This window comes from Podarcis bocagei, assembly GCF_964188305.1.
Source record: "Podarcis bocagei genome assembly, chromosome: 9".
Taxonomy (NCBI): domain Eukaryota; kingdom Metazoa; phylum Chordata; class Lepidosauria; order Squamata; family Lacertidae; genus Podarcis; species Podarcis bocagei.
Genome location: NC_138134.1, coordinates 26,550,288 through 26,561,744, shown reverse-complemented (window position 1 = coordinate 26,561,744; position 11,457 = coordinate 26,550,288). Strand labels below are relative to the sequence as shown.

General features: G+C 39.7%; 1 long non-coding RNA gene across 2 annotated transcripts; it reads right to left on the bottom strand.

Moving 5' to 3' along the window:
• Positions 1-2,412: 2,412 nt before the first annotated feature.
• On the bottom strand, positions 2,413-9,305 carry LOC308595205. 2 transcript variants are annotated; one of them, XR_014011913.1, is made up of 4 exons: positions 9,185-9,305; positions 8,928-9,061; positions 6,656-6,820; positions 2,413-2,732 (listed from the first exon to the last, which is right to left on the bottom strand). It is a non-coding gene; the product is annotated as an uncharacterized lncRNA (long non-coding RNA). The 2 variants fall into 2 exon arrangements; XR_014011914.1 differs by lacking the exon at positions 2,413-2,732 and adding an exon at positions 4,850-5,051.
• Between the last annotated feature and the right edge of the window lie 2,152 nt (positions 9,306-11,457).

Sequence of the window (11,457 nt, the reverse complement as noted above, 5' to 3'; positions counted from 1 at the left end):
AGAATTCATGTTAACTGTACATTAGCACAACACACCTGAGAATACATGTCTACTTCAGTAATGTGCATTGTATGGGTATTTGTAGACCTCAGCTTCTAGGATGCTAGTAATGGATTCAGTTTCTACAGTCCAAACACAATCCCCATTATATATCTTGAATCAGATTTATACTGAAGAGCTATTCAATCCCTGGAGGGCCATCATATTTGATAGGGGCTCCATTTATTACTTGAACAACTAATAGGAGACTCAGATCGCAGTAGAACAAGATAAGGTTCCAATGCTTTCCCCTAAACAATTCTCCTCCTTTCTTGTTTCCCATTCTCAGCCTCCCTCCCGCCTCCCTGATATTGGAGCACTGAAATCCATTGAGACGGGGACTGAGCATTCAGCAGCAGTAGGGAAGGATTGTCCTGACATCAGATCTCCCGTTCTGATGTTGGAGAGGGAGCTCTGATCTATTATCAGTGTACTGGCAGAAGCAAAGATCACCAGTGTTGAAGCATTGATTCTTTAACATCAACTTTGTTGGACTGGTCATGTTTTGCAGATGCCTGATGATCATCTTCCGAAGCAACTACTCTATTCCGAACTTAAAAATTGAAAGCGTAATGCTGGTGGTCAACAAAAGAGGTTTAAAGACTGTCTCAAGGCAAATCTAAAAAAATGTAGTATAAATACTGACAACTGGGAAGCACTGGCTTGCGAGCACTCCAGTTGGAGAACAGCCTTTACCAAAGGTGTCATGAGCTTTGAAGACACTCGAACTCAGGATGCATGGGAGAAACCTGCTAAGAGGAAGGCACGCTTGGCAAATCCACACCATGATCAACTCCTGCACGGAAACCAATGTCCCCACTCTGGAAGGACGTGTGGATCCAGAATTGGCCTCCACAGTCAGTTACGGACTCATTTTAAAACCGTGTTTATGGAAGACAATCTTACTTGGCTACGAGTGATCGCCAAAGAAGAATAAGAAGATAGCTGCTGAGTTGTCCTGCCAGGGGCCACAGAACAGCAGTCTTAAAGAATGATTACAGCTACACTGATTGTTTTATTGCAACTTTTATCTTCTATGTCTAATTTTGAAACCACTTCAGTTTTAATTACAATGAAACAGTGTCAAAGAAAGAAAGAAAGAAAGAAAGAAAGAAAGAAAGAAAGATATAGATTGCCTCTTTGCAGTGGATAATGGCTGCCAAACTAAACTCCCAGCGCCCTAGTGGAATCATCAGCTAGTTATTTTTTCCAGGCGGTTTTCTTTCAGTTGTCCTTAACCTTCAGTTCAAAAGTGACATACATACAATTGGTATTTTTGATATGTTAATGTAAGTGCTGTATTGTTTCATTTTCCCTCCAAGGTCTTATTACTTTATTGCCAGATGCTGTTCCAAATCCCTTAGCAAGGAATAGGCCATACGGGGGGGGGGGAATCTTATTTTTAATTCACCGTATAGAAATATCTTAATACTACTTAAATATATCCTTCAAATATTTAGGTCATAACCCAGCACAAGCATACATAAGCCCATTGATCTCAAGTGGCTTAAAAGCTCCAAAATCTGTGCTGGATTGTAGGGTCTCACTGTTAAATTCTTTATACAAATTAAAGACAATTATTTCTAAAGACTTGCAGTCCTTGCATAGGAATGTGTGCACTGACTTCACTGGGGCTTGTACCCAAGTCATTGTGCATAAGAGAACAGCCTTGGGGATTTTCAGTTAGATCACACAATGGGAATTATTTTAATATGTGTTTTAGGAATGGTTCTTTTTTTAGGTTGCAGAAAGATGAAGTATTTAAAAAGGTCTCACAGCACATTCACAATGCTGCCAGTTTTAGTCACACTTAAGGTAACAGATAACTGTGCCAGTGACGTGATTACTGGTTGAAAATAGTTGCAGAAGAGGACAAACACAAATGATTAAGGTGCTGCAGATCTTTCCATATCAGAAAAGGTTAAAATATTTCGGATGTTTTAGTCTTAAGGCAGCTAAGGGTGGGGGGCATGATATAAGTTTATAAGATTAGGTACAGAGTACAGAAAGCTAATAGAGAGAATCTTATTTTTCTCTATCTGCCATAATTAAGGTTGGGTGGTGGAGGAGAGACTTTTTACTAAATATCTGGGGAGGGTATTTTTACCAACTTTCTTTATAAAAAAATATGTTCTGAGAAAGTTTGTCTCACTTCATATTGACTGAAATGCTATAGTTAATTCCTGTCAAGGGTGCTTTCCAGCCAAAGAAATGCACATGGAAGGTAGTTACCTCTTTATTGTAAAAAACAACAATTCTTACAGTTGCTTCTACAGCTCTGGATACCTACTCACACCAATCTAACATCTAAGCAGCTATTCCTACTCTATGGAATAGTTGCAGCCACAGGGGACTCCTTCCCCTCCAATATACCTTTCGCTGATGGGTTGTGTGTAGGCAGCCAGAGACTGTGCCTGCATGGCAACATCCTCTGCTCATCCCTTTTCAAACCCCTCTTGGTTCTGGGAGGCAGTGGTTCAGGGAACGGTGGGGAAGCACCTGGCAACTGTTGGAATTCTTTCCCCCGTGCTGCAGATGTGTGGTTGTTGTTGTCACGCGTTTGTGTTTATATTCCACAGTGTTGGATGTCATGGGAACAGAAGTTCAGATATGCTGTTCCGTTCTGTATTGCTTTTGTTTTTTCTCTTCTCTTGCTGATGAAGAAAGTAAGAGGAGCCATGTTTTCCTTTGTCCTGTAAAAAATAAACATAGTGCTTTGTATCCATGCCTCAAGCCTCACTTTCGCTGTCTGCTGATACTGCTTGCAGATGTTTACGGATATCTGTCACACTGGTGGCTCAGGAGGAGGATTAATCACCTGAGTGGCCCTTCAAAGGGAGTAACACACCAGCCGTGGTGTTGATTTCTCGATAGCAACTTCATTTGCCTAACTTGCCTCTTCCTCCTCTGCCTCTGCCTCTTGCCTGCTGGCTGATACAGTTCCCCACAAATCACTTACCCCCTCTCCCAAGTCAAACTCCAGCCCCCCCTTCCCCTGGTGCACACTCATCAGCATCCTGCCAGTCCCTGCCAGCTTCTGTTGCCTGCATGATAACAGCACCCATCTCCCTCGCAGTGTGCCCCTCTACCAATGAGTGGCATAAGCCCAGGACCATCCTAATGGAAATCAATGTGATTGCTTTGCACTAAAAGTTTAAAGGATTAATAAAATGAGAGAGAGAGAGAGAGAATGGGAGAGAGATTTTTCAAAGGAATTAATGGCTTAACAGGACTCAGGTGTATAAATAGTTTGGGTGATATCTCCCCATTACACTGTAAAGCACCCTGTGATCCTCAGATGATGGGTGGTTTATAAATTTAATAAAAATCATAATAATTTATCCATTTTCTTTGTACAAATAAACAATATTGATTTGAATAAAAATAGAGGACCACCTCTGCTCCATTTTCTGTTCCATTTCTGATATTCTATTTCTGTATGCCTAGGACTGTAGCTGCATCATAGAGAAGAATATCCCTGGTCAGCCCTTGACATGTCCATTTAAAGACCATATACCAGGTGATGAGAAAGCTCCTGAAGAGCCACCATCAGGAGGCAAGAGCAGCTCCTCTCTAAATGAAAGTTATATTTGGTACTTTTTTTTGTTTAGGAGGTGAAAGGTGAATTGGGGGGACATATAGAAATCTACAAAATTATTCATGGGTGGTGTGGAGAAAGTGGACAGGGAGAGAGAAAGTGTATGCGAGAGAGAAACGAGGTGTTCTGTTATAATATTAGAACTTAGGGTTATCCAATGAGGTTGAATGGTGGGTGCTTAAGGAAGATTAAGTCAAAGGGAAGTACTTTTTGGAACACCAGATAGTTAAACTATGTCATTATATCTCTGGATTCAGAGACAGCATACCTCTGAATATCAGTTATGGGGGAACAGAAGTACTGTATAATGTTGGGAAAATGTTGGCCACATGCCTTGCTTGCAGGCTTTCAATATGCAACTGATTGACCACTGTGGAAAATGGGCTAGATAAGCCTTTGGCCTGATCCAGCAGAGCTTAGAGTAGTCAATAGTCTCAGCTGTATGGACCAGTGATCTGACCTGGTATATAAGGCAGCATTCTATGTTCTCAATTAGAAATATTTTATTAGGGCAATTTTCATGTTATATGGGCACACTGGTTTACCTATGCCTCTGCTAGCTGTCTGTTTCATTGCTTTCCAATATCTGAATAGCTTGCTGTGCAAATATATCTTCTCTGAATTATCCAAGGTCCTGAATTTGTTTTAAAAATATGGCACAAGTACCAAAGTGTTTTTCACAGCACTATTCATATTTTCTTGACTCGACAACCTATGCTTTTATCAAGTGTGGAAATGTGAATTTTATCCTCTTTCTATGGAGTCATTTATTTGCTATGGCAAAGAGAGGGTTACACACATCCATTCACTTGAGGTAGAATGTCTCAAATACAACTGACAGAAGTAAATTTGGTTTTTATGCAGGATCTAAGCATGTTTAGAATACTAATGTGCCCATAAAGGACATTCTGACTACAACCATTTGTCATTTGCCAGGCTGTGTTTACCGACAGCCTAAGAAGGGCTGAAGGAAGAGAGAATCTTCCAAAAAGCCAATTTCTTTATTCCTCTTGTTTTATCACATTTTTGTCTCTTGAAATTTAGAAATGGTGTCTGGTAATTTAGAATGTGTCACCTTCCCAACCCACAGTGCAGCTGGACGTATAATCGATCACCCCACACCTACATAAACACAACACAAAGACTTGTCTTCTGCTTTGCTGAGCAGAGGAGCTGCATAGAAATGCAAAAAACAATAAATGCAAATTAATGTACATTTCAACAAATGTCAGCACTTTATTATTTTTCACATTTATAATTATCCACATCTTTCCCACTAAAGCAGGGATGGGGATCCTGCAGTACTTCAGATGTTGTTAGACTCCAGCTCCCATTATATATGGCCTTTGATTATGGTGGCTAGGGATAATGAGAATTGCAGTCCATTGGAGAAACACAGCTTCTTCTTTCCTGTCTTAAAAAGGGGCGGTGAAAAATCACTCTGGCCGTCACTGCAACCTGAATGTACAGATAATAATAATAATAATAATAATAATAATAATAATAATAATAATAATAATAATTTATTATTTATACCCCGCCCATCTGGCTGAGTTTCCCCAGCCACTCTGGGTGGCTCCCAATCAAGTGTTAAAAACAATACAGCATTAAATATTAAAATCTTCCCTAGGAAATGTAAAGAAATGTACATTCTTTCACCTATGGTGGACGTGCCCAAGGATTAAGGCTTTCTGGGAAATGATATATAATGAACTGAAAAAGGTATTTAAATATACCTTCTTGAAGAAACCAGAGGCCTTCCTCCTGGGCATAGTCGGCCAATTGCTGCCAAAGAAGGATAGAACTTTTTTTATGTACGCTACAACAGCAGCAAGAATACTCATTGCAAAGCATTGGAAGACACAAGATTTACCCACCCTGGAAGAATGGCAGATGAAGCTGATGGACTATATGGAACTGGCAGAAATGACTGGCAGAATCCGAGACCAGGGAGAAGAGTCGGTGGAAGAAGATTGGAAGAAATTTAAAGACTATCTACAGAAATATTGTAAAATTAATGAATGTTAGAATGATGGATAGAAATTAAGTGGTTTCCAGCTGTAATGCTTTAAGGGAATATGAAAAATGGGTTGTTAATAGGGAAAAATCTAATGTTACTATTTTAAGACCAAAGATTAGGATAAACAAAGAGGGTAAGGATTTTCTGAGCCAACAAATTGAACTGGAATACAAAAAAGGGAGGTATGAGGAGGTCCAGGAAACAAGCTAAGGAAAATAAGTAATAGAAAAATGGAGTGGTTTTTATTTTGTATTTTTTTTCCTTTTTCATTTTGTATTGTAATATCTTAAAAAAATCTTAATAAATATCTTATTAAAAAAAAAATCTTCCCTAAACAGGGCTGCCAGATATGGAGACTGATCCAAGAGTTGGGAAGTAGATGCCAATTGCCCTGACTGCCACACCTCACTAGATCCAACACAGTTGAGTGTAAACACAGCTGTGTCAGATAGGGGTAGTATTCCAATATTTTTGGGGAAACTATCAAAAAAATTAGGCTTTAATTTTATTTTTGTTTTTTGTTTTTTAAAAAGAAGCATGAAATTATTATTTATTGTCCTTAATTGATCTAATATCTGCAACATTTTTTGTCCATACTTAGTATTCTCTGTGTGAGAGGTTTATGGGAAATGATTTAGATAGTTAAATTTTAAAGAAGAAAGCCCTTGTGGTTCTTTTATCATATTTGTTCCATTTCCTAGAAGAGTTTGGATTTGATATCCCGCTTTATCACTACCAGAAGGAGTCTCAAAGTGGCTAACATTCTCCTTTCCCTTCCTGCCCCACAACAAACACTCTGTGAGATGAGTGGGGCTGAGAGACTTCAAAGAAGTGTGACTAGCCCAAGGTCTCCCAGCAGCTGCATGTGGAGGAGCGGAGACGCGAACCCGGTTCACCAGTTTACAAGTCTACCGCTCTTAACCACTACACCACACTGGCTCTCTATTCTAAAGCAGACCTGAATGGAACCTAGAGAGAAGAGGAAACCTCTTATGTACCTGTTGGGACTCTGTACTAGTTGACCATTTTAAAGTTCTGATCCAAACTCTCTGTTGTATGTCAAGTGCTGTAAGATCATGTCTACAGCAGACAGAGAGATGGGACTGCTGGGCTTCTCCATGGGCTCTCCAATTCCATCATTCTCCTCCTCCTTCAACTGCCATCTGGGAGCAAGCATTCCATCAGGCTAAATGTTCAGACTGCACCATGATGTTGGTGGCAACTGATTTAAAAATGAAATGTCTCTCAGCCTTTTCTATCTTCCAAGAATGGTGTGAATGTACCTTTTGTTACATAAGACCACTCCAATGGCTTTGCTGGGAGTCCAGCTCCAGCTGGCTCCTTCTCTCCTTGAACTATTTTCCATTCCAGCTGGTCATTTTAAGAACTATGTAAATTTAAGAATTGGTGCCTAAGTTTGCTTAGTCCCCTCTACCCTCTCATTCCCCTTTTCCTTTTGTGCTATGTCTTTTAGAAAGTAAGCTTGCAGGCAGGAACTGCCTGGTTTATTGATCTCATAAATATAATAAAGTAGGTATGAAAACAAGCCACCATGGGGGCTTCTTCAGTGGGGCCAAAATGCTTTAAACAAACAAACAAACAAACTATAGGCAGAGCAATGACTGAACAGAGAGTTCAACTTGGCTCTGACATTATAGCCATTTGATGCCTTTGAGAAGCAATTTGTAGAATGATCTAAAAGAATGTACCAGTATTCACAATGAGCAGCAAATGAAAAGAATTCCTTTATGAGTCATTAGATATATCTCACTAATTACAGAGGTTTTGCCTTGTTTTGGTCTTTTTTGCTACCCTGCTAATATGCCAGTCGCTAATGCAAGGAACTTCATCCATTGTTACATCCTTTGAGGATGTGTGTGTGTGTGTGTGTGTGTGTGTGTGTGTGTGTGTGTGTGTTTTGGCAAGGATTCTTAGATAGCAATTGCAGGGTGTGGGGATCTGGCAATTAGAAACATAATCAAGATCATGTAACAAAACCCATCTTAATGTGGGTGTAAACATTGTTGAAGATATTTGCCTTTGTATTCCATTGGATTTAGTCAGAGCAAACTTTCGTGAAACAAGGCATTGTTCTTTAGGTTCTGTATTCCTCTCTAAAAGCAAAAGTACATCATACAGCTCCATAAATATTAAAGGGATGTGTTCTCAGGCTCATGTTTTTACCATGATCTTTTTGCAATGCAATCTTATGTATGTTTGCTCAGAAGTAACTCCCACTGCGTTCAATTATACTTACACCCTAGTACACGATTTAGGATCGAAATTTAGCCATTACCATTTGAATCTATTCATCAGTTACTGGTGATTAGAACTTGTAGTCCTGTTTCCAAGATATGTAAAAGAATAATCACAAGGTCCACCCAGCAGACCTAAATGAACTCTGAAGAAGTTATAAGGTTCTATTCCAATCAGAGTGAAGACAGATATGCAAATTCACAGTGGGTTTTTCACACTTCAATGTTGCTTTGCATCTTACATAATAGCCAAACCTGGATGCTGGTACTGCTAAAGGGAACACAGCCCCAGTGAAGCTCTAGCTATACTTCTGGTTCCCATTTGATGGGAATGGTTTTGTGAGGGGATCCTTCTTTTTCAAAATGCCGCTGCCCACCCATGTTCACATTTGGTTAGGAACTGGCTAAAGCCTAACTGAGCCTGTAACCTCAGGAGTTGAGTTGCTTTGAGGGACTGAGGGGAGAAATCAAGCTCATGATTGGCTCAATCATCGCTTTTACAGCCAGCTTCTGCTGGTGGTTTTTTCATAGCTGAATGGTGGGTGGAGGGGGAGAGAGAGAGAGGAAGAGGAAGAGTGAGGTGATTTAATGTGGCAAGAGTGCTTCTCAGCCACTCTATAAATCTGCCCTAACCTTCAGGTTTGCTGGATTTTTCTTCTCTGCATTAGTTAATTATTTGGGCTGAGCTACCCATTACACTTGACACAGGTGACTGCCAAAACCAGCATTCCAATGCTGAATTAGTCTTATTGCCTCCTCCATTAATCACAAGATCATTTACTCTATGTCTTGACATCAACACATCATGTTGTTCTACACAAGCTAATTATGTGGAGTATGGAATGAGACATGCAAGACGGCAACATCAAGATGTGGGATAATTGACCCTAGATGCAATGGGAAGGGAGAAGGAGAACTTGATGTAGGTATGCAGCCCCATCGAGTTCAGCCCTTATTATCGACCTTTCTATAAGTCAAAATGGTTTTGTTTTTTTTATCATCTCTGCACACTCACTCAAAGTCTGTGCGTTCTGGAGGAAAGTCAATCATTTTAGCCTCCCATAATGGTGAGCCAGAGGAGAAAGTGAAAAGCTGGAGGCAATGGAAAGAATGTATGATCACAGGCAGTATGGTTCTGATCCTGCACACCTGGAAAGTTAACAGGAAGATAGCATATTGCTGCCGTGGGCTCCTTCAGAAGGAGGGAAGGGTATGAATTGAATCAATAAAGGAATATTAAAGGAATATGTCCACAGAGGCTCATGTTTTTACCATGATCTTTTTGCGGTGCTGTCTTATGTATGCTTGCTTCAGCCTTTAAACTCTTCCATTTCTGCAGTTGCCTTGTAGCCACTGAATGTGTCAGACTCAGAAGCCTCAACTGGATGGCAAGCATCTGTGGCAGAATAAAATTATAGCATGAACATTTGGTGAGGCTTGATTCCAGAATACATTTCTTTAAGTTCATTTAAAAAATAAATGCCAGAGACCTTGAATCCTGACAACTGCTTTGTTACAAAACATGTTTTCTGGGAAAGGGGAGCATTCATTTAAAAATCACAGACTGAATGAATGAATTTAGCTTATTACGGTCACAGACCAGCATAAAAAACACAGACTAAATTCACACTTTTATCTATTTATATGCCCAAGTTGTCACAGCCAAACAGTTGCAGCAAAGTTGGTGGCATTCTCTCCAATTAATCTCAAAATGTTGAGAAAGACCTCATTCCTCCACTAACCATGATCTAGTTTAACCATAGATGTGTGAATTTGCTCCCTTTCTATCCTCCTCACTTTTATGTAAATTTTGTCAGCCCAGCTGCTATGGGACAGCAAATACACTGTACAGTACTCAGAAAAATCTAGATTTGGTAGAACCCACAGAGAACAGAACATCATGGCCTTTAACTTGCAACATTACAAAATGCTGTGTGAGTCCTAAGAGGTGTGTTGAGATTTGGTCCTTTTTGTAAACTCCACCAGACTTGGAAAGCTCCAGAAGAATTGTGGAAGAAATTAGCCTTATCCCTAAATTTACATGTTTTAATTTTCACCCAAATAACAAAGCTCTGGATGTGGCTCAATAGCTCTTTTGTCTTCCGCAGGGCCTGCAATTACTCATTTTTACTCTCAGGTTAGCCTGAACTGAAATATCTATCATCCATGACATCACCATGAATGAAAGCTGGACCTGATCTGCTTTATAGGAACTTGGATGGATGAAGTAGAGAGAAAGGAGAGTTCTGTTTGGTCTCAATGACTTTTAGCCAAATATTCTGCTCAGGAATGACCAAATGTCAGTGGACGAGGTAGTGGCAGTCCATAAAGAAACCAGTCTGATACAGCATATTTTGCGTATGTATACCTTGTGTTGAAGATTACAGCAGAATAGAGCTATTAGGTGGTGTGCTGACCTCCCCACATCAAGTATTTTACCTGAGCTGAAAAAGGTGATTTCAGATTTGATCTTAATAACCCTCAGATTTACATTTTAGTGTGAATTTTTCTAGTAAACACATCTTTGGGTGCAGTTCTGACTAATTTACACATTTTTTCCAAGCAATTTCCCCTAATGCAATGCATTTCTGTATGTTATTTTCACAAATATATTAATTATATGTACCCTTTCCCCTAATATATGCATTGTTGCAAATATTGGATGGTCAGAGAAGTGCATTGCAAAATTCACATTAGTGCAGTAATGGAATGGAAGCTCAATTTAGCCAAGATAAAGGTTATTCTGGTGTTAGGGGCAGTTCTGGGGTTAACATTCAATCCTGCAACTTGGTGGTACTCCTGGACTCAGCACTCATATATATGTAGTCAGAAGTCTCTTTTACTGATTTTCATGCTGTACCAGGGCTGGTGCTGAAGACAGGTTTGAAATCAGCTGATTCATAAAGCAGTAGCACATATTTTGTTAGGTTTATAAAGGTCATATAAAACTGATCCTTTTTAAGCTTATTTTTTTAAAAAATACAAAGTTTGAAGCATTAAACCCAAAATGGCTTGAGTATGATAGTTCACTTCTATCATACATCAAGCTATCTTATGAGTTGGGCCTTCAATGGAAAGAATTTACTTCAGGAGTCACCCTCAATTTGAGGTAAAATTGACAACCACTAGAAATAGATTTTTTTTTCCATTGATGGTATTCAGACTTTGGAAAGGAAGGAAGGATCATAACTCAGTAACAGGAAACATACTTTGCAAGCAAAAGATTATAGGTTCAATCCCTGGCCTCCCCCAGAGCATTTGGAGAATGTGTGTTTGATACCCAAGAACACAGCTGCCAGTCAGCATAGAAAATGCAAAACAAGATGGAACACCCTCAGAAAAATATAAATATAAATATATGTTTGGTTCTCAATTGCTCTTGCTCTTCTTTTTGTGTATGACATGGGGTGAGTTCTATGAACTTGCCTCTCAGTCTACAGCCTGCCATCCTGTGCCATAGACTACACCTTTCCCAATAGTTCTCCAATCCATGGGGGCAGACATTCATGGGCTGCAGAAGCAATGGGGAGGTGGTGAAACCCTGC